This window comes from Lygodium microphyllum, chromosome 1 (genome assembly GCF_053477565.2).
Source record: "Lygodium microphyllum isolate KBCC chromosome 1, Lygodium_microphyllum_v1.1.10, whole genome shotgun sequence".
Lineage (NCBI taxonomy): Eukaryota > Viridiplantae > Streptophyta > Polypodiopsida > Schizaeales > Lygodiaceae > Lygodium > Lygodium microphyllum.
This window is the reverse complement of record NC_141135.1, coordinates 115,877,098-115,900,289: the sequence shown is the minus strand read 5'-3', so window position 1 is coordinate 115,900,289 and position 23,192 is coordinate 115,877,098. Positions and strand designations below refer to the sequence as shown.

At 40.8% G+C, this 23,192-nt stretch overlaps 1 long non-coding RNA gene across 1 annotated transcript; it reads left to right on the top strand.

Moving 5' to 3' along the window:
• The first annotated feature begins 21,666 nt into the window (after window positions 1–21,666).
• On the top strand, window positions 21,667–22,121 carry LOC148041581 (uncharacterized). The gene is made up of 3 exons (XR_015692449.1): window positions 21,667–21,785; window positions 21,876–21,953; window positions 22,045–22,121. It is a non-coding gene; the product is annotated as an uncharacterized LOC148041581 (long non-coding RNA).
• Window positions 22,122–23,192: the final 1,071 nt, after the last annotated feature.

Genomic DNA, 23,192 nt, shown 5'->3' with positions numbered 1-23,192 from the left:
AAGCACCAAGTGAAAGACGACTTTTAAAAGACGCCCGAGCGACACTTATGAAATTTTTATAATTATTCTGACTATCATGCGGGTTGTCAGGAGTTGCTAGTCAATGCGGGATGTCAAGCAGATGCGCAAAAATTTACAGCACTCGAATCAGAGCCCGAACAAGGAAGGAGCCAAGGATCAGTCAAGATATGAAAGGGTGGACACTTGGGAGGCCAAATTGTGCATGACCTTTGGGAGCTTGACCCCCCTCCTCAAAATTTTTAACCAACAAGATGAAAAAAACGTGAGCATGAAGAAGGCAACGTGATGCTGTTTGCGCCCGATTTTTTCGCTTGATGCCATCATGATGGAGATGCCTGCTTGCAAACAACCTATGCAATCGATCATGGGGCTTAACTACTCCTTCCTTGCTGGTCATATCGCCGTCCTTCGCCCGTCCAATGGTGGCCTAAATGAAGAGAGCCAATTCTAGTCTTTCTCTCTCCTCCCTCTCTCTCCCCTAAGGGGCTGTTCTTGTGTGCAAGAGGAAAATGAAGAATGGTGAAGGAAAGCTTGTCCGGTTGGGACCAGATTGCTCCCGGATTAATGTAGACATAAAGATTGCTGATTATGAAGATGCTGGACATTGAATGTGGGCTGATCCACAGTCCCGCACCAAAACCGAGATCTCGAGACACAAAGCCTAAGCAGTAATTCAATTTTTATGAAGAAAAAATGAGTTTTTATGCTATTTGGTTGATGAAACATTGTTTGCATGGGCTGATTATGCATTATGATGTTGTTTTCTATGAGTTTTATCAATTTATAATCTGAAAATCAGAAAATCATACGTGATATGGTTGAAATTAATGGTATAAAACTCAAAAAACACGCGTTTAAGGGGTAAAAATGGGATTTTTGCAAAATAAATAGGAAATATGAGACATTAGACCTATAAAACCATGAAATTTTACTGTCAAGGAACCTAAGAGCCACAACCCACAATCAATCTTAATTTCTAGTCATTTTTTATTGAAGAAAATAGAGAAAAAATACCAAAAATGGTGAAAAATGGGTTTTAAATGGGAAAAAATAAGGAAACGGTAAAAGGAAAATTCCAAAAAATTACATGTGTGTTTTTGTAATGTATAATGAAGGTAGAGCATGAGCTTGGCCTTGGTTTACCCTCGCTTCTATGTTTTTGTTCATGTTTATCGCTTTCTTTAAAGGGAAAAGCACGTAAAATTACTCTTTCACCTATCAACGAATGCAAAACATTAAATGGTAGGGTGAGAGGGGAGGTTGAGCGTCAAAACATCAACTAAAATCTAGTTTATGTGTTGCATCATACCTATAGGACGTTGTTTTAAAATAAAGGGGAAGGCATCATGAGCGTGAGGCTCGGTGTCTCTCCTCGTTTCAGTACATAAACGCTAGCATGGAAATCATGAAAATATTGGTTTCGCACGATACACAATGCCGATTTTCTTCTGTTTGTGCACTAAACCACTCACATTATGTACTATGCATAGTTCATGGTATCAAAGGAAAAGCTCCTGGACTGCATAGCAATTGTTTTCTTAGGACTTTGACCCACGATTGAGAGTGTAAGGCTATCCCTTGCCGTAGGATAGAGGGTCAGTTTCCTAAGGGATGTTAAGTGAGGAAACATAGTATATCTCTTAGACGAGAAATATAAAAAAGAGGAGTTTGTGTTCGTTTGTGTTATATGTTGAGCAGCGCATCAAGGGGCCAATTCCTGCGATGTAGGAGAGCTGCAGTGGGGCCGTAGTGTTTCTACCGAGAGGTTGCCTCCATGTATGTATGTGATTGTGGCATTGCCGATATGTATGGGTTCTCCTTCTGTGGAGTTTATAGAGAGGAAAACGTTGGAATACAAAACTATAAACTATAAATGCATAAATTAGGCTTTAGGACAGTTTGTCCTTTAGCATTAGATTGACGCTCCTGCTCTGCGAGACCGTGAGAGTGTTTGTGTGTCATGAGCATGAGGTCTGGCTAGTGCCATAGCCAGTGCTGGCCCATTTCAAGTCCCATCAGTGGTGCGTATGCCAGGAGCTACCAACAAGTGGTGGTTCTCGAATCTAGGGTTTTTAGGAACCAAGAAAGTTGGTTTATGTCCTCTGACAAGGACCGTCAAGCCGAAATACAAAAAGCAGAACGTCCTGAGAGGGCTAGATGGCGGTTGGAGATCGTAAGTCACTGTTCTCCTCAAAGGAGTAGCTCGATACGCATAAGAGGCAGTGGTATTAGTAACCCAACTGTTACACATAGTCCTTTAGGTGTAGGAGAAAGAGTAATTACTTCCTCTCTTCCACCAAGTCAAGCCACTTTAGGTGGGGGTGTGATTCCATCATTTTAAGCTCCTATTGTCAATCTGATTGTCGCCATGGCACAACCCATTGCAATTCTTACAAGGACGCCGGATTTTCCAGCTTTAGGAGTTCCTTTGTCCATTTTTAATGGGTTAGCCGAAGAAGATGCGGAGTTTCACATTTGTGAATTCCAAAGACTAATGTTTAATTACCGCATCCAAGATGAGGGACATCTCATGATGTTCTTTAACATAATGTTAAAAGAAAGGGCTACAGTATGGTATCATAGTATAGAGTCTGGAACCATAACCACAATTGATCAATTTCATGCAGCTTTCCAAGGAGAATATGCCCCCGAAAGAGGTGGCCAATACTGGTTGTCTGTGTTGAATGTAACACGCCAAGATCCCCATGAGAATGTGAAATCCTATGCCAAGAAGCTTAAGGAAGTGTTTCGTAAGTTACAAACTTACATTCCTATTCCATCGGCTGCCCAATTGCAATACTTCTTGCATGGATTGGATTTCAATATTCAGGTACAATTGAGCAGTGTGGCTTTGGCTGATATAGACACTGCCATCGCACGGGCAGAAGGAGTAGAAGCAGGATTACAAACGGCCTACTCCTCTCGAATAAATCTTAATGCGGGTTTAGTACCTGGAGGCAATCTACCATTGTTGAATGGAAGTCAAGGGATGCCTATGACTAACCCTAATGGGAGAGGAAGCATGGTTCAAAATGTACCTTTGCTGCCAGCTCCTCCCAGTGTGACTATGCCTATGGTAAGTCAATTGGCTCCATCGAATGTTGGAGGCCAAGTTTTGAACCCTAATGTTTTTCCTGTGAGTCAACAACCAATGCCGAATCAAATTTTTAGGCCAATGGAACGATGGGTAGACAATTGAGGCTATGTGTCGAGTGCATCTAATGTCCTTGGCGAAGTTAAGGATATGATGAAGCATTACACCGACATGATTTCTGAACAATATCAGAAAATAGCTGTTGACGTCAATTTCTTGAAGAAGTAGTAGAATCTGATAGGGAGTCGACGCCTTAAAGAAGGTGGTCCCTCAAGATTCAGCTGTAAGTGGTGTGGCGGACAACATTTTTCTAGAAACTGTCCAAATGTTAAATGTGATATTTGTGGGAAGTCAGGCCACTTAGCCACTACCTGTTGGAGTAAGATTAGTTCCCTCCAACAAGGGAGTAAACAGCCAGGTCCAGTTAATCATAGAGCGCAAGGTAATAACCTGCAGCAAAATGATGGACCAAGACAAATGCTGCAAAGGGGAAAGACTACTATAGAAGAGTTGCCACAAGGCAATGGAGTCAGCCTTATTGAGGCTGTATGCGTCAATGACGCTGAAACTTCTAACCTACGAGCCATGATAAGAGGCCAAAAGACTAAAGAGGTTGATAAAGATAATGCAAAACCGGTCGAGGGAAACCCTAAGCAAGGGGATAAGGGGACGCAAGTCAAGAATCCTAGCGTGGAAGGGGGACCTCTAAGGCCTGTTGACAGGAAAATCGATCTTAAGAAGGATGAGGAAGTACCAAGAAAGAAGGCAAGAGCTAAAAAAGAAGCACCAAAGCCGGTCCTGAGACCAAAAGAAAGAATGGTCTGGCAAGAAAAGAGAGCTTTGGCTACCTATCATGATTTTGATTTAGTAAGTTTTATTTGCGAAGTCAAACCAGATGTAAACCTCTTACAATTGATTAAATTATCTCTAGGAGTATGCAAGAAATTTAAGAAGATCCTGCGTATCGGGTATATTGTAGAACCTTTGGGCATAGCACAAGTAGGGGAAGATTGGTTTGATCATGCTGAAAAGAATTGCCCTAGGGTTCGAACATATATGGATGGAATATTAGTGGTTCATGCTATTGTAGACACTGGGTCCTACGCCAATATCATGAGTTCAGAGTTGATGGAGAGGTTGGGTCTAGGCATCCAAAAAGATAGCTCCACCCTTCTTAGAATGGCTGATAACAGTCTAAGGCAACCAGAAGGTTGCGTTACTAAAGTCCATGTTACAGTTGCAAGTGTAGAATGCTTCTTGGACTTTAGGGTGATAAGATTTGCAGGACGTCCTAGCTATCGAGTTTTGCTAGGTAGGCCTTGGATCTTACGAAAAGATTGTCAAGTCGATATACCCACCGGTCGAGTGGTTCTAGGTAGAGGTGCTAATCGAGTAATAGTTGATGCTTACCCTCATTCTCCTCAGAGTGAGAGAGTTGCTTTATCCTCTACTGAATTAGAGACAGCAGATGATCCATCTGGTAGTGAGACATCATCCAGTGATGAATCTAAAGAGGGATCCACTACAGAGGATATTTATCAGGTAACTCTAAATGAGCCAATAGAGCCGCAAGATAGGATAAGAGATGCGGATGTGATTGAGTTAGTCCTTGGCACGCCGAATGATTCGCGGCCAATTAAATTAGGTTCCATGCTCAGTTTAGCACAAAGAGAGGATCATGTGTCCTTGATTCAAGAATTCCACGATATCTTTGCTTGGAGTTATGATGAGCTGAGAGATATTCCTCCCAGCCTGGCCATTCATACTATTCATGTAAAAGAAGGCAGTCGTCTTGTGTGTTAGAAAGTAAGGCATATGCCTTTTGAATTGAGGGACGAGCTGTTTGAGGAGTTACAGAAGTTAAGAAAAGCTGGTTTAATCTTCCCTGTACAACACACGGAATGGTGTTCACCAGTTATTATCAGGAAGAAGAAAAATAACCAAATCCATCTATATGTAGATTTTAAAGAGCTGAATAAGCATACGGTTAAGGATTACTACCCGTTGCCGTTTATTGACCAGATTTTGGATCAATTAGCGGGTAGGGAAATATATTCGTTTATGGATTGCTTTGCAGGATACAACCAAATGGCAATTGTAGAAGAGGACAAGTTAAAAATGACTTTTATTACTGTCTTTGGTACTTTTGCGTACCATGTGATTGCCTTTGGTTTGTACAAAATGCACCTGGATCATGGGAACAAACAACAGAGAAGACCTTTGGTGACATCTCCCCAGATGAGTTGAAAGTATTTATCGATGACCTGGGGGCAGTCGTTGTAAGAGAAAGGATGTTGATTATTTTAAGAAAGTGCTTTGAGCGCTACAGACAATTTTGTATCGCTCTTAAACCACGGAAGTGTGTCTTTGTAGTGCCTTATGGGCTATTGCTAGGTCATGTGATCAGTTCAGTCGGGATTGCAACTGACCCTGAAAAGATCAAGGTTATAATTGCTATGAGTCCACCACGCACTCTGAAAGAGGTACATAGCTTTCTGTCATCGATAGGGTACTATCGGAGGTTTATAAATGCCTTGGCAGAAAGGACATTGCCATTAACGAATTTATTATCCTTTAGCTGTCTGTTTGAATGGAGCGACCCTTGTAAGGTAGCTTTTGAGGATGTGAAACAGGAGCTGTTAAAAGCACTAATCTTAAAAGCACCTAAAAGAGGCGAGGTATTTTATATATTTTCAGCAGCCACCATGCATAGTATCAGCCTGCTGTTTAGCCCAATTTTGGAAGGAAAAGTGGTATCATTTGATAGCTTTTGCTAGTCGAAAATTGAGCATTTCAGAAATTAACTACACCTACATGGAGAAGTTGTGTCTTGCGATGGTCTTTGGGACTAAGAAATTCAGGTACTACATCGTCTATGAGAAGGTAGTGTTCTATACGAAGGTGGAAGGGCTTAGGTTGCTTATGAACAAGCTGCAACTGCCTGATCGTTTGGCAAAGTGGTTAATCACTTTGCAGGAGTTCAATTATGAGATTAAGAGTAAGCCACCAAGGTTTCATGGTTTTGTGGAATGCGTTGTGGATTCGAGGAGTCGAAAGAGACTTTGGTTGAAGGAAGTGATATTGAAGAAATGTTTAAAATTGATACAGCTTCTATCCCATCTTGATATGCTGCTATTACACATTATCTATCAATAGGGGAGACTGAAGTTGGTTTATCGAAATCTGAAAAGAGGAAAATTAAACAACAGACTTTGAAGTTTTCCTTGATCACACGAATACTATATCGGTAGGGTATTGATGATATCTACCGCCGATGTGTGATGCCTAATGAGGTTCCTTTTATTTTGGAAGAGTGCCATGACTCTGCATGTGGAGGGCACTTTACGGGACGGTTGACGGCACAGAAAGCTTTAAGAGCTAGATATTGGTGGCCATCCATATTCCAAGATGCCTTTGAGTACGTTAAGAGATGTGATACTTGTCAAAGACATGATAGTACAGAGAATAGGAAACACCCACTTACGCCTATCATGGTTGTCCTTCCATTTGAGAAGTGGGGCATTGACTTTGTGGGTCCTATCACCCCGTTGTCTACTACCCAGAAGAGATACATTATAGTAGCAACTGATTATTTTACAAAATGGTCAGAAGCGCGGGTGATGAGGCTAGACAATGCAAAAGAGACTGCAAGTTTCCTTTTAGAGTAGATTATCTACCGTTTCGGTCCACCAAAGGAACTAGTGTCGGGGACCGTGGAACCCACTTTTTGAATAAAGTGATCAAAAGTTTGATTGAAGCTTGGCAAATCAAGAATAATAAAACAACCCCTTATAATCTGCAAGCAAACGGACAAGTCGAGAGTACTAATAAGCAGCTTGTGGGTATCTTGTCTAAAATAGTCTCTGAGAAGAAACGAGACTGGGACAAGAAGTTGTATGTGGCAGCATGGGCGTACAATACAACGTTCAAGCGGGCTACCTGCCATACTCCATTTAAATTGGTTTATGGGGAAGAGTGTGTGTTACCCCTTGAAATCGAGTTACCAACCATACGGTTTGCAATTAACCACTCTTTGGGAGATGAGGATTCACTCTTTGAATATTTCATGACCATAGCCCACCTGGATGAGTTGAAATTGCAGAGCTTATTACATCAGGAGGTAGCTAAACGTCGGATGAAGCAGTTGCATGACCTTAAAGCAAAGAAGTATACCTTTAAAAAAGGGAAATTATTTTTGTATTGTGATGCGCGTAGGGAGTTGTTTCCAAGGAAGCTGGAACCTAAATGGGATGGCCCCTACAAGATTGTCAGGCTAGGGAAAAATAGGTCTACGACTCTACTAGCTGATCTATAGGGAGTAGAGTTTAAAAATAAGGTTAATCTTAATAAGATTAAACCTTATTATTTCTAAGTATGCTAATACAGGAAAACGCATTGCAGGTCCATGATGGGGATGATTTGAGACCTACAAAAGAGCTTAAAGCCAGTTGATGGGACGACTAATTCCTTATTTGGAGCACCCATGTCTGGAGCAGAGATACCATCAGGGGAAACTCATCTAGTGGAGCAAAGGATACAAAGTGATTGAGCAAGAAGACGGAACCTTTGTGTGGGAGATCAAATTCTTCTACCATCACTACTTACGAATGTTGACAAGTATCCCTGTTGAGTTTAATGAAGAAGGTGGGAAGGGGCCGTCAGTTCATCCTCTTAACATGCTAAATTTTGACTATCATAATTACGAGTAGAGGAGTTCGTAATGGCAGGCTATGTAAACCCATTGTGGACGTACACATTATATTTTGACGAAGCGTCCAGGGGCCCTAATAAAAAAGGGAGTATTGGAGTATTAATCGGAGATCCCCGACGTAGAGTTACGATGAAGTTAACTGCTTATCTCAGGGTAGGATTCACTAACAATATGGCGGAGCATAAAGTCTTGATTATGGGACTGCATATTGCCAAACAAGGTGGTATTCGGCGATTGTTAGTAAAAGGGGATTCCCAGTTGATCCTTAATCAGCTAGATGGGACATACACAGTGCGGAATCCCATCCTTTGTATGTATCATCGAACTACGATGACCCTACTTGAGGAGTTTGAGAGAGTATCTTTTCAGCTGATTCCAGGTTACTGGAATCAGTTTGCAGATTCACTGGAAAATCTTGCTTATGAAGATGACCTTTTCTTCAACTGTGGTCCTAGTTTGGATATTGCTATCAATAATGAGATAGGACCCGGTCACTTGTGGGGAATGTTATCAGAGCATGCAATATATGGCAGGCAATGGTTGATATGGATGATGCAAAGAGTAGTCGAGACTAATCTACCATTGTTATCCTGGACCCATAGGGTGATTAGACAATATGTTATGTGTACGCCTCTTGCTATATATGCAGGAGGGATGGGTCATAACCTTATGCATTTAGTTTAGGGTTGTGAGCCCTATTTTTCCTCCTTGGAAATGAGCATATTATTGTATATCATCATTATTTTGGGTAGGGATGTGTAGGTGCTATTCCGTTTGATCTCGTTAGGCCAAGAGGGCCAGTTTTGCGAGGTTTTAAATTCTTTATTGCATTAGGCCAAGAGGGCCGATCAGTTTTTCAAGTGAAGTGTTTTATTTCGTTAGGCCAAGAGGGCCAGTTGTCTGTTTAGTGCGGGTACAGTTAATGGTTTCTTGTTTTAGTCTTGTGCTAGACAGGTTCAAAGAAGAGCTTGGAAGGAGCCTTTTGTTGCGCACAAGCTTCTCGTGGCCCTATCCAGGTGATATCTCTCCTTTGTGAGTAACGTGTTTTTATGCTATATATGTCTGTGTACTTGTAGGGGATTTTCTTTTCCTATTGGGGAACCGGCGTTCAAGGCATGAAGTCCCAGGTTTAGGTTAGGTATGTCTGGGGGAGGTTTGAGTAGTTGTTGCCTCTTGTAAAGACATTTCTAGGCATCGAAAGACCTGTTTTAGAAGGTAGTCCTAGTGACCCTACTCTGCTAGCCTTCTAGGCAGCCATTCTAGGAGTTCTTGTTAGTTGTGAGGCAGTTAGAGAAGCCTACTAGAGGAAAAATGATGATGATAGAGAGAAAAAACCCCTGAATATCTCAAAGAAAATAAATATATACAAAGGTGTGTAGAAAGGGGTTCTAACCCCCCATAACAATAGAAAAGGAAAGAAAGGAAAATTTATAAGCAGTTGATCATTGCCTTGCGAAGGCCTGGTAGGTTCCTCGGGATGAGTCTGACTCGGGGCCGATGCCTTGTCTTCCTAGGGGTGGCATCTTGCTGGAAAAGAAGAAAGTAAGGAAGGTTGGAGTGAAAATAAAAGTGAGCGTCAGAAAATGATTAAGTGTCGCTTTGTGAGGGCTTGGTGGGTCCTTGGGTACCGAGATAGAACCTGAGGCCGATGCCATATTCTCCTTAGGTCACTACGCTCAGCTCCCTCCTTTTTACATGCCGGAGTATGGAAGAATCAATCAAAAAACCTAAAAGAAAAAATGTGTTAAAAGTAAATACTTCTTGATCAGGCTATTAACTATTTTTTTAATTCAATGATTCAATGTGTATTCTTAATTCTATGGTTTTTATCATGCGCACATGTGCATGCTCAAGAATCAATTTTAGGTGGTTAAATAATTATTAACTTTGGTTTTTTAATTATGTGAATTGCTAATTTTAGGTGGTTAAATAATTGTGCGTCTGCTAGCGCTTCTATTTGCGCGGATATATAGATGCAAAATTCGCGTCTATTTACACGCACGTTTACACGCACTTATAGACGCTGTGATAGATGCGCCCGCCTTTGCGCGTCTAACATGCGTGTCTACGCTTCGTTTCTGTTGTAGTGCTAGACTGTATTTATAATCCATCACCTTTGTACGTGGAACGAAGATGGACGGGTGACTCAGGAATCTACTACATAGCTGCCCACCGGTTTGCATACCTTCGAACCAACCTAAAGAGGATCAAGTGGTTGGAGGACCTGAAGATCGTGAAGCTGTTAATTTTTGTGGAGGCTCACGTAAACTCAGCTTTACATATCGAAGGTCGGAGGGTTGAGCTGAACTCATATGTATACAAGGAAGTGACACGCATAATCCTTGCCGACAGGATCAAGGTGCTTGGATGCTACGAGAAGAATGGGTACCAAAGGAAAGGATACCCTAATCTTTCGATGACTTATTGATTCCTGAAGATCCGTGACCTGAAACCATACTATTATCCAGTTTCCGTAGCTAGATGTAACACAACATTATTCTCCTCGAACTAATGTAATAGTTGCTCTATCATCCCAATAATTATTATACTCTGAAAGGGTTATGTCCATATAAATAAAATAAGACTTCTTTTTATCAATGTCTGTCTTGTCTATGAGAATTGATAAAAAGTTAAGTGGCTAGGGTTCTTGGTTGATAGCTGAATTGGGTATGAAATATAAATCATAACGATTAGCAAGTTATAACGTTAAGAATCCTCTATCCAGGCACAACCCCAGGTATAGATTCCCAGTCCGCCCCCTACATGAAGTAGAGCTGTGATCCAGGAGAAGACGTTTCTTTTCAAGCAGATGAAGCCGCCAAAATTTGACAGGAAATGTAGGACTGTCCAAGCGGATGCTAAGATTTGAATAGAGTCCATGGAAGATTACTTTGAAGCGGCCGGTACTACACTCGCCAACCAAGCTATGCTCGCCAAGCTGAAGCTCATCGGTGAAGCCAAGCTTTGGTGGAAGCAATGATGCAGAGATCAAGGGATCTCGGAAGGATCCGTTACTTGGGAAAAGCTGAAGAAAGCTGTGCAAGGAAGATACTTACCACCTACGTATTACATGCAGAAAATGAATGAGCTCTATGAGCTGAAACAGGTGGATCTCACTCTTGACACATACTACTTAAAATTTGTCTCACTTCTAAAGTATGCGCCACAGATGGATATGACATAGCAAGTGTCGAAATTTTGTGCTGGTTTAAACCCACTAGTGAATACCCGCCTCGAATCTATGCTCCCAACAGATCTATAGGATGCACTCATTCGAGTTGTGCCCATAGTTCAGGAGGTGCAAGCTAGGCCAAGAAGTAACAAAACTTGGTCTTATAATGACCAGAATAGATGATCATATAGGCCCCAAGTGAAGAGAGTTCAAGGTCAAAACCGGGGAAAAAGAAAGAAAGCAAGGACCAGTAATGTCAACAACTTTGTCCCTACCCAAAGCAATGGTTGAAATCTCTGTTCTTTCCACTGCAACGAGCCCGGTCATTTCAAAAGGAAATGTCCCAAGCTTGGTGGAGGACATCGTCAAGCTCCTTTCCAAGAAATTGGTCGTGGCCACCAGGGAGTAGCCACCCAAGGCAGAGGAAGAATCGCCTATGTTGCCAATAAGAAAATGTGTGAAGAAGAAGATCAGACCATGGAAGTAAAGTTTGAAAGGGCAACAGTCCATGCCGCCCTTCACAAGAAAGGCCCGAATAGCCAGTTTTCGGTGATTCAGACACCATCGGACTATCAAGGTAAAGATTTCAAAACCTTGATTGATTGTGGCAGTACACATTCCTTTATCTCACCAGCTTGTGCAAGAAGATTAGGAATAGCCACAGTAGAAGCACCTACCTTGCTTGTGGAATTAGCAAATGGTCGTGAGGTCACTTGTACCAGGCAAACTGCTAAGGTGGAATTCTTTCTGAGAGGAAAGACGACTTTGGTCAAATTCAAGGTCATGAACCTAGATATCCATGAGTGTTTACTTGGAATGGAATGCCTTAAACCTAAGGATGTCCACATTCATTGTGGAAAGGGCCAAGTTTCCTTTCGAAATTCTGAAAGGGAATTGGTAACAACTCAAGGAGAGGCTGGAAAGCCAAAAATTCAATTGGCTAAAGCATCTCGGATTATAAAGGGAGTTAGAAAGGGACTACCTCTCTACTTGATTAAGCTTAATAAGCTAGATCAGAAGCACGAGTCTAGTGAAGAACCCCCATGGCTAAAGGAGTACACAGACGTATTTCCGGAAGAGCTGACAGAACTCCCACCTCAAAGAGAAGTGGATCATGAGATCAAGCTAGTGCCAGGAGTTGCGCCAATCGCAAAGAGGCCTTATAGAATGTCCATCCTGGAAGCAATTCAGTTGAAGGAGCAACTCAAGCAACTATTAGAGGCTACATTCGTCCTAGTAGTTCACCATGGGGAGCTCCAGTGTTGTTCCAGAAAAAGAAAGATGGAACGCTTCGACTGTGTATTGATTACAGAGGGTTGAATCAATCAACTGTTAAGAACAAATACCCTATTCCTAGAATAGACGAGCTTCTTGACTGTCTTTAGGGTGCGAAGATTTTCTCCAAGATTGATCTCAGGTCTGGTTACTATCAGATAAGGATCAAGGAAGAAGATATCCCAAAGACAGCCTTCAACACAAGATATGGACACTTTGAGTTCCTAGTCATGTCATTCGGGCTGTCGAATGCACTTGCCACCTTCAACAGGTAAATGCAGGATATCTTTAGGCCATATCTTGATGACTTCGTACTTGTATTCTTTGATGACACCTTAGTCTATTCTAAACAAAAAGAAGATCATGAACCCCAGCTTTGGATTGTCCTTGAGATAATGAGGGCACACAAACTCTATGCTAAGATGAAGAAGTGTGCATTCTTCAAACGTCAAATTGAATATTTGGGATTCATCGTATCAGTGGAAGGAATCTCAGTGGATCTGGCCAAAGTTAGAGATATTCTAGAATGGCCAATACCAATAACTATCAAAGAAATACACAGTTTTCTTAGATTGAAAGGATGGTATAGGGTCTTTATAAAAAACTATGCTTTGATTGCAACACCTCTGACGGATCTACTGAAGAAGCAAACATCCATTGCATGGTCAGCTTCCGAACAATCTAGCTTTGATAGATTAAAGAAAAGTTTGGTATCAGCACCTATCCTAAAACTTTTGGACCTCAGTAAAAGGAGTTCGAAGTAGTAACTGATGTTAGCACGCTTACCTTAGGATGTGTGCTCATGCAAGAAGGTCATCCTGTAGCATACTCTTCGAGGAAACTGAAGAGCCATGATAAGAATTATGCTACCCATGATCTAGAACTGTTAGCTACCATCCATAATCTAAAGCTTTGGAGACACTACAAGTTGGGTAACAACTTTACTCTAGTAACGGATCATAAAAGCCTCAAGTGGATCTTTACCCAGAACGAGCTCAACATAAGGCAACATCAGTGGATTGAAGTGCTGGAGGAGTATGATTTTGAAATCAAATACTGACCTGGAAAGAAGAATGTAGTTGCCAATGCACTCAGTTGCAAGGCATTCCTTAATTCTCTAATCTTGCAAAATCCATCAACAGCTAGATCTCTAGCCACAAAGGTATCCATGCCAAACAACCCAATACTTGAATTAGCTAGAGAAGAAGCATACCATGATCCAACCTATCAAAAGATTCTAAGGAAAATCCCTATCAAGGATCAGGATCAAAAGCTACAGGCTAAGTATCATGAATTCTCTATCAATAGTGGACTTTTCTAGTATAGAACAAGATTATGCATACCGGCAAGCCAGTCACTTAAGCAGAAGATAATGTGGGAAGCTCATGATTCCCCTTTTCTCAGGACGTCGTGGCTATGCCAAGACTCTCAATGCAGTTAGGAAAAGCTACTATTGGGAGTGGCTTAAAAGTGGCGTTCTCAAATACGTCACTGAGTGTTTGTCTTGTCAACGTATTAAGGCCGAACATGTCAAAATGCCAAAAAAGTTGCAACCACTTGACATTCCCCTAATGAAATGGGAAATCATTAGTATGGACTTTGTTGTTGGCCTACCCCAAGTTCAGGTAGGATACAACTCCATCATGGTTGTGGTTGATATGCTTGCTAAGGTTGCACACCTTATTCCACTTAAGACAAACTATAAAGCCTCAGACATTGCAAGGTTGTTTATCAAGGAGATATTCAAGCTACATGGGTTACCCAAAAGAATCATTAGTGATCATGATTCTCTCTTCACATCACACTTTTGGAGAGCTATCTTTGAAGCCATTGGGACTCAACTCTGTTTTAGTATAGCTTACCATCCCCAAATTGATGGCCATATGGAGCGAGTCAATCAAGTCATCGAGGATATGCTAAGGGCACATTGCTGCCATGAACCAAAAAGGTGGATTCAATACTTGCCCTTGGTTGAGTTTGCCTACAATGCTTCTTACCAACAAAGCATTCAGATGACCCCTTTTCAAGCATTGTATGGGCATGATTGTCGAAGTCCCCTAGACTTCTCAGATCCAACCTTGAGGGTTGAAGCTTCAAGGTAGATGCTGGAAGAGATGGATGACCAAATGAAGTCAACTAGACAAGACATCCAACCAGCCAAGGATAGAAAAAAGGCATATGTGGATTTGAAGCATCAAGATAGAACCTTCGAGAAAGGAGACATGGTCTTCATTTGCGTATGACCAAAGAAGAGTTCCCTATCCTTAGGAGATTGCAAGAAGCTAAGTCCTAGGTATTGTGGGCCATACAAGATCCTCAAGTGCCTAGGACCCAATGCTTATAGACTACAACTCCCTGAGAAGCTAAAGGTTCATAATGTATTCCATATCAGCCTATTGAAGAAGTATGTACCTAATCGTAGCCATGTACTTGATGACCAACAAGTTTTAATGCCTAGCCAAGGAGTCCTTTAGCTACAGCCTAACAGGATCTTAAATGTTAGGGAGAGACAACTGAGATCCAGAACCTTGAGAGAATGCCTCGTCCAGTGGAAAGATTATACCGAGGAGAATGCCACTTGGATGGATGAAAGCACTCTCATCCAACTATATCCCCAGTTCATCTCGAGATGAGGACATCTCAATTCCTCCAAGGGGGAGAGAATGTCATATTTCCACATAAAAATATTACTAGACCAACTTCCTGCACATCGCGTGAATGCAAAGATTATTCTCAGTATTGGAAATACCAACAGTGTAAACTGTAAACCGCACGTGAGAATCAAGGCCTCCACATTGGCAAACCGGGACCAGGGTTCAAAACTGTATAAACCGCAGGAAAAATCCCACTTGGGAGGAGGTTAAGTGGATAAAGGTGAAATTTGTAGCAAATTTTTTTACTTATTTTCCCCCAGACGATGCGTGGCTGAGGGAAGGGGATGGCTAGATGGGAGAGGTGATTACAAGGGGGAGACGTGGACTGCATGCATAGCCACGTGGGGGAGGTCCCCTCTCCCCCCTTGACCTAAATAAAACCTCCCTTAGTGGAGGGGGTGGAAAAAAGGGAGGAAGCAGAGAGGTTGCGTGGAGGAAGGAAGAGAGAGACTAGAGGTTGCTAGCTGAGGGACAGGCAGTGCTGCATAGAGAGAGAGAGGGAAGTTGTGTCGGCCGCTGCTGCCATTGCCGAGATGCCACCAGTTGTCAGCTGAGTTTGTTGCCGCCATCCCATTTGACGGCTGCCGTTTCAGTGTGCTGATTCTGGGCCACCTTCAAGTTGTCATGTTCCACCCATTACTACCCCCTCCTCTCATCCACGCAGTCCTCTGATCGTTGTAATAAGCTTCTAAGGGGGCTTCCCTAAGCCCCCCTTCCCACTAGATTCCCCAATAAGTCCATTCCTACACCCCCCGGGACTTTGAAGAGAAGAAGAGGAAGTCTATAAAGCCCCTTCCCACCAATCACCCACAAGCCCACCCCGGGACTTTGAAGAAGAGAATGTCTATAAAGCCCCTTTTCCACCAATCACCCACAAGCCCATTCCTAGCCTGGGATTTAAAGTCTCCATTCCCGCAAGGCCCTTCACAAGAACCCTTTCGCGAACCCCTCTTTTTCCAAAATAAAGAAGGCCCAAGCTCCAAACCCTAAGGCCTTCCATAAGCCAAATCCTGCAAGTTGGTACTTCTGTCAAGGATCCGTACTTCATAGGAAATCTCCGCATACGAGGGAGACGGGCAAAGATTTTAAGGCTGCATACCGAGGCGAGTAATTTGTAGACTGCGAAGGCATACCAGAAGCCGAAATCACGTCTGCGATGGCCCCTAAAAAGTCACAACATGTGCCTACAGGAGAATCATCTCCTAGTATTCATGTGGATATCAAACCGAGCCCACAACTCTAGGTTTTCTTCCTATTTTTTATTTACGTAGAAGTATTTATATTATGCATGGTTATTTCATGGAACTAGGATGCACTTATGCTTGTCAAATCCACCTAGCTAAAATGCGATGGAAATAAATTGGCTATTTGAAATTTACTAGAAGTAACTCACGATATGAAGATTGGTCATTGGTACTTTCAATAGAATGAATGAAAAAAAAAACATAAGGTGTCTATGCATTTTAGGACCTTATTAGCAAGTTGCCTTTTGTGCATTTCAAAGTGACGGTCTAGAACGCCTATTGCCTAGCTTTACAAGGTCAAAATGATTAAAGTACACCTTTGATTAGGCACGGAAAGATTAAATTGCATGTTGCATTTTTTTTTGAAAATCTCCTTTGTAAGGATTCATTAAGGAAGTTGTTATCAACCGTAGGAAATAGCAAAGCATGGAAAAGATTCTAAGGGTTGCATAAAGTAGGTTAACTCTAGCTTCAATTGGCATGAATCTAATTTAACTACGTAGTAGTTAGGAAAGGTTGCATAATGCACATTCATCGTACGAATAATTTCATTCATCAAGAGATGTAGTTAGGGAAAGGTTGCATGGTTCATTTAAGCATAAAATCTTAAAAGCTTAGTGGCATGAATCGTGAATGCATATCCTAGTAGGATCAATGAAAGTTATGCCAAAATTTAACATGCGCTTTGGTCTTAACAAGAAAAGTTAGGGTTTGTGAATCTAATCGTACATAGAGGCAATGAATGGTGTGCTTATGAGAATTGTGTTGTAATGCAATTAGTTTTCCCCCTTTTAGATCAAGACAACATCTTTAGGAATGATTCGTCCTTATCGTAAGACAAGTAAACTGGATTACCTAAAACACCTAAACCGCATTGGATTCACTTAGGATGATTAAATGGATACAATAAAATACTCCAAGTGCTAACTAGGGTTTAGCACATTGAGGACTTGACCTAGTTTCGCACTTGCTACCAAGTTGAAATCCTCATACCCAAAGGTCCTACCCACATTTACGGAATGTAGGGACAATTGGATGCGCTTGCAAGAAACAATCTAGGGTTTCTACACTAGGGATCACTCGATCTAATGTTGAAACTCGGATTGAGTTGGAACCCCTAGGATGGAACGTTGTTGGCCTAGTGCAATTGGGAATGGGTTGGATAAGAAGACACCATGAACCCTGCTTCTTGTCTAATCATGATTCCGTGACCAGAAGACGTCGTTTGATGGGTGAAAAGATCCCATGGAATAGATGTGACACTTGTGCAACAAGTTGCAACGTCGCATGATCTTGTGGTTTGATCACAAGAGAATTGCCATTTCCCTAGAATGAGATTGGTAGATTCTTGCGCAAGTTTAACTTGCAAGAGGATGAGTAGCCCTCCTGCTACAACATCTTTCTTGGGGGGAAATTTTGCCAAGATAAGGGAATTAGGTATTTGCTTGGAAGCAAAGGACCAATTCATAATTTGGAGTGACATGATCGCCATGATTTATTGTTAATAAAACCTAAGGTATTGGTTAAGTTGGGTTAATAGGGTATGGCCTTAACCCAAGGAAAAAAGGGAGAACAGACAAACTCTTGGGGATCTTGCCAAGTCACAATTGATCCCGGATTGAATGCTGGATGCATTCAATGAGAAGGATTCACTCCTTAGTAGTTGGCCAAATAACGACCACTGGAAATGATTGTGCTTGTAACAGTTTAGAGAGCACTATTTGCTTTGTTTGCTCAAGGAACTAAAGGATGGAAAGATATCTAATGCTTCAGGTCGAAGGCTTGAAGGGAGAGGCAGCCTCAGTTACCCCGAACTGTCTGCCTGACCCTAACCAAGGGGATTGTTAGTCGCGCCGGGAACGTGGACGCTTGGGTGCCCAGGGGGGGCTCTGGCCGTAAGTCCCTCACCTTCCAGGCCCCAGAGGCCAATGTGACTTGGGATTGGATCTTGAGGCCCGCATACTAGTCTACGGGTGGAGTCTTGGATTAGTAATCCCTGTGGATTGCTGGAGAGCCTTCGAGCGGATTATGGATAGCTTTAGGGCGGATTATGGATTAGCCTACGGGCTAGACTTTATGGATGTATTCCAAAGATAAATAAGATAACCTGTTAAAAAGGAGCTTGTTTGACATTGTTTTTCTATGTCAAGTGCTAAGATTACGTAAGGAACTAGTGTCTAACGAGCTAATTATGGAAGTTGCTTGATGCATGTCCAACTAAATGTGGTAGGTAATTAGACAACTAAAGCAACCTGGAGGAAAGTGCAGTGGATGTGGCCATGGGTCTGCGTCCTACGGATGGGTGGTCCCGGTTGGCCGGGAACTTTTCTCGTCGTGATGGACAGCAAGGAGATATTCTCAAAGGAAATGAACAGCAAGTGCGCTGACCTAGAGTCTAGGTTACAATAATCCCAGTTTATGTTGTTTTAGGGGAACGGAATGGGACTATGCCTTATGGCAGAGAGGTCGAGCCTTGCATCCCTCTCATTTCCCATTCTCCTTGAACTAAGTACAGCGTGAATCAGCTTCGGCCCTGGCGTTTCTACATAAGTAGTTCGCTTGGGGTTTGATGCCAGTTGCCATTTAGAAAAACTACCATTAGGAGAAACCCTAATTCAGGTCGGTCCTAAGTGGGAATGGCCGGAATACTTTCGCTACGTGGCAGACACGGAATGTCCTAGATCACAAACCTCGTAACATTCCATGGGAGTGCCGGGCGAAGCTTTCTAGACTCTCTTTCCGATGGACTATTATGACATGTCCTGAAAGGGAAGAGGTGGACACGTTACATCTTGAGCAATGAATCCCTTTAATAGGGTTTGATGAATATTCCTCCTGATTCCTTAATAGACACTCATTGAAGAAGAGGACAACTCCTTTGATGTTTCTTCCTTCATAGAAATTGTAGAGCATAGCTTGAGAACTCCTTGGTGAGGGCACAAAAAATGAGAGCTGAAAAGATGAATGGGTTGCATCTTACCCACCCAACCTCCAATCCTCACTAAGAGAACTAAAGAGAGGCACCACCTAGCCAAAGGGAGGATGGGATTTGGCATCCCTTTCCTCAAAGAGAATGGAAATAGCCAAGACACAACTTCACGAGAGAGAATATATGTACTAGAAACCATATTAGAATATGAGAGAGAGAGATGAGAAGAGAGGGAGACAAGAGAAGAAGAAGTAGAGGAAGGTTGCCATTATATATTCATGGAATGAGAAGATGAGAAGAGAGAGAGACGAGAGGAGAAGAGGTAGAGGAAGCTTGCCATTATGCTACATAATAAAAGAGACTCACTCATAACTTACATAAAAAAGATAGACTAGCATCAGGGTATTCTAGAGTGCTCTCATGTACTTGTCATTCTCCTTGTCTCTTTACATCTCCATGGGTTCCTTGTATAGCCTCTATGAGAGGGATTGATTAAGCTAATCTTCTTGATTAACATAATCCTAGATGATGTATGGCATCTTTGAAAATATGGAGAATAGTGGATGGAACAAGTCCCCACGTTGGTCAACATGCAAGAAGCCAAGGGTGGTGGTAGACAAAATAGAGAAAGGGAGCTAGATTACAAGAGGTGGATGCCCAAAGCACATTATTATAATATATTTACAAGAGGGATAGAATGGAAAGTTGATGTGGTGAAAGAGAGAAAAAACTTGCATGTAGCCAGCAGTTTGTGCCTTCGTAACTTCAAACCGGTGAAGAATCTAAAAAAAGTTTCTTCTACAACTTTGTAGACTAGATTGAATCCGATTGGGTAGCGCAAGAATTTTCTTGAAATTTGCTTTCCCTTGGGAGTTATTGAGATTATAAAAAATGGATTCCAAAAGTTACTTTGACTTTAGTTCCTTTAATATATATAAATACATTTAAGCATGTGACAAAAGGGGTCCATGCTTGTAAGCTTTTGTGTAAGATCCAAATGACACTATGATGTGGATATTGACTTGTGTACTAAGGTGAGGTGTCCTCTAATGATGGTGATAGATTCCAAATCTTAGTAATGCAGGCAGAACCCACGTGTAGTTGGGGGCTTGTCTTTTGAAAAATCTATGCACTCACTCAACTCCTAGGTATAATCCATTTCCATCTTCACTAAGATAATAATCCATTTTACCCTTTACATTGGCATCTGTCCTAGGAACTTGTTCCCCCCATTTCCTCGAGTTATCATAATCGAGAAGCAATGTAGCTTACCTAGTGCTTGAAGAGTAAACCCAAAGTGATATGGTAAGGCTCTTGATAGGGGTTTTGGCTAAATTTTGTGGTAGAGATCCAATTTTGTAAAAAACACGAATCAATAGATAGAATGAAAAGAGAAAATAATTTGGGAGGAAGAAACTTAGCAAAGTCCACCGGCTCATCTAGTTTGTCATGAAACAGATGGGAGATTGGAGCAAGAGTCTATCATGGTGGCCTAGAGTTCATGTTTTAGCTTCTTCCAGTGGGTTGATCAACTCCCGCTTGTACTTCTACTAGATTTCCCTAATGATCTCTAGGGCAAGTGGAGTCACACTATCCAAATTCTTTACTCCAGCCACTCAAGCTTGGAGAAACACATTCTCTCCTACTTCTGGGTTTTACTCTCAAGAATCATTGACAAAGGTAAGGTGGGCATTTTGACATGCTTTCAACCATTGCCGATGGTCATGGAAGGCAGCATCTCTCTAGTAAGCTGCTTGAAGAGGGAAGTGCTCACCTTTTTTAGGGGGTCAATGTGCATAGAGAGCTCTTACCACTAGTATTTCTACAAGTAAAGAACCAATTGATGAATTTTGATGACTAGAGAGTCATTTCCTAGTTGAACTCTTAGAGAATGAGGATCAAGGGTAAAAGAACAACAAAAGGTGGGAAAAGAGGTAATGTAAGAAAGGGAGATAAGGAGGTTACTTGCGATAATGTTTCTTCAAGTCAAGATGCAGGTACCAACTTTAAGGATCAAAAACTTGTACAAATTTGGTGACCCAAATTGATACACAATATCTAATTACTTTCTTTTGTGTTATTGAAAATTTTCATAACCTTGTATTATCGTGAGGTTTGGTTAACTCTATGTATATATAGGTAAAAAAGTTACTAAAGATGACACAAGAGACAATGTAAGAAAGGAAGACATTGAGATTGCTTGCCTTAACACTTTTTCAAGCCAAGAATCAGGTATTATTAGCTTTCTTATGTTGATAATGAGTCATTTTTTGAAATGGTTATACTAACTAATGATATTTGATCACTTGAGTATCAATAGGAGTGATACGCATACCATCATATGATGATATATATCGGCCACCCATGTTGAAATTTAGAGAAGAGGGTAGACTTTATGGAAAAAAGCTCTTGGCTGAATACTTTAAAAGTCAACACACTGTCATACTCGAAAATTATCATCGAGTACATAGGTGGTTTGAATCCTTAAACCCAGATGATCTACGTTATAAAAATGCGGATAAAAAGTATATCATGAAAATTATATCAAAGAATCACCATGAGATTTTACCATTGAAGTTTACTGGATGTGAGTACATATGGAGAGAGAATGACATATATGACTGGTGGAAGGGTACAAAGCAAGATGAAAGAAAGTATTTGAAGAAAAAAGATTTTTTAAAGAAGGTAAGTTGATTGTTACTTTTTTTAATTGGCTTTCCTAATATTTGAGGTGTAGATTCTTAGTTATTGAACTATTAATCTTATGACATATAGAGAGAATTATCCACATCTCTTGGAGTGGATGATATAGATAAGCTTCAAAATGTATCAAATGACATAACATCATCAATGGTAAGATGATATGATTTATAAGTTTGATATCATAAGTGTAGGATTGGCTCTTTTTCTCCCATACTCATTTAGGGGTGTCTATTGATGGCAGAGTGAACCATATGTTGCTACTATTGATTCTAATCAACTTGATGTATACATTCGTAGCATGGATGATATTGCGAATGAACAAGGTTTGAAAAATGTATCTTATAATCTTATATGTTTATCATTTTTGTACTTGATTCCATATATTTTGGAGACATTTGATGTATACACATGATCTTATTTTGTTGATGTAGCCTCTTGAAGAAAGTAGCTCCTTTGAAGGACAACAATAAAAGCAAACAAATTTATCATTGCAGGTAATGCTTTTGAGCTCATATCTAATAACTTTCTTTGAGAATGTCTCTTATACAGATACTTATACATTAACTTTCATTTCCCATAGATGAAAATGTTCGTGGAGGAAGAAAAGAGCTTTGAAGAATTTCAATGTTATACATCCGATGAGGTTCTTTGCTTTATATTAAATTTAAGATTAACCATATGATTCATGTTCTTAACAGTATCTTATCCTTTACATGCTTAAAATGTAGGATGTTGAAAATGAAGATGAGACACTTGATATGGAAAATTGTGCAAGCTTTTCAAAGTTATTGTCACATGGTTTAGACAAAATAATGTACTCAACTAAACGTCAAGAAACTCTGGAACAAAGTATCCATAGTTCAAGCAATGATAAGGTATGTAACTTTTTTTTCTATATAAATGTTTTTAATGTGATTACTAATTTTAGTTTTGAATGTAGGCTAATCTAGATGATGACATTAATGAAACATCTCGAAAAAGCCAAAGAAAGAGGAAGGTATTTGATATATGTTTGTGAGAGAACAATAGCGTCATAGTTTAGTGAATAACTAAAGATATGATTTATTATATAACTATTTATTTTACGTGTTGACTAGCCAAGTGAGAAGATGAAGGATATTTTGCAACAAAGGAGCATGAAACGAGGTACCAATATCAACGAAAAAGAACCAAAGGTGCTAGATGTAAATGTTTATATTTTTGTTTATGTCATACATGAAAAGCATAATCTAATCTTTTTATTTTATTTGAATTAGGAATTTAAAGATCTCCCAAACCAAGGCATTGAGATTAACATTTCAAATGATACTCAAAGGGTAACTTTATTGTTAATTTATATTTTAAATAGATATATATAATTGTAGTCATGTAGTTGATTTTGTAGCTTTG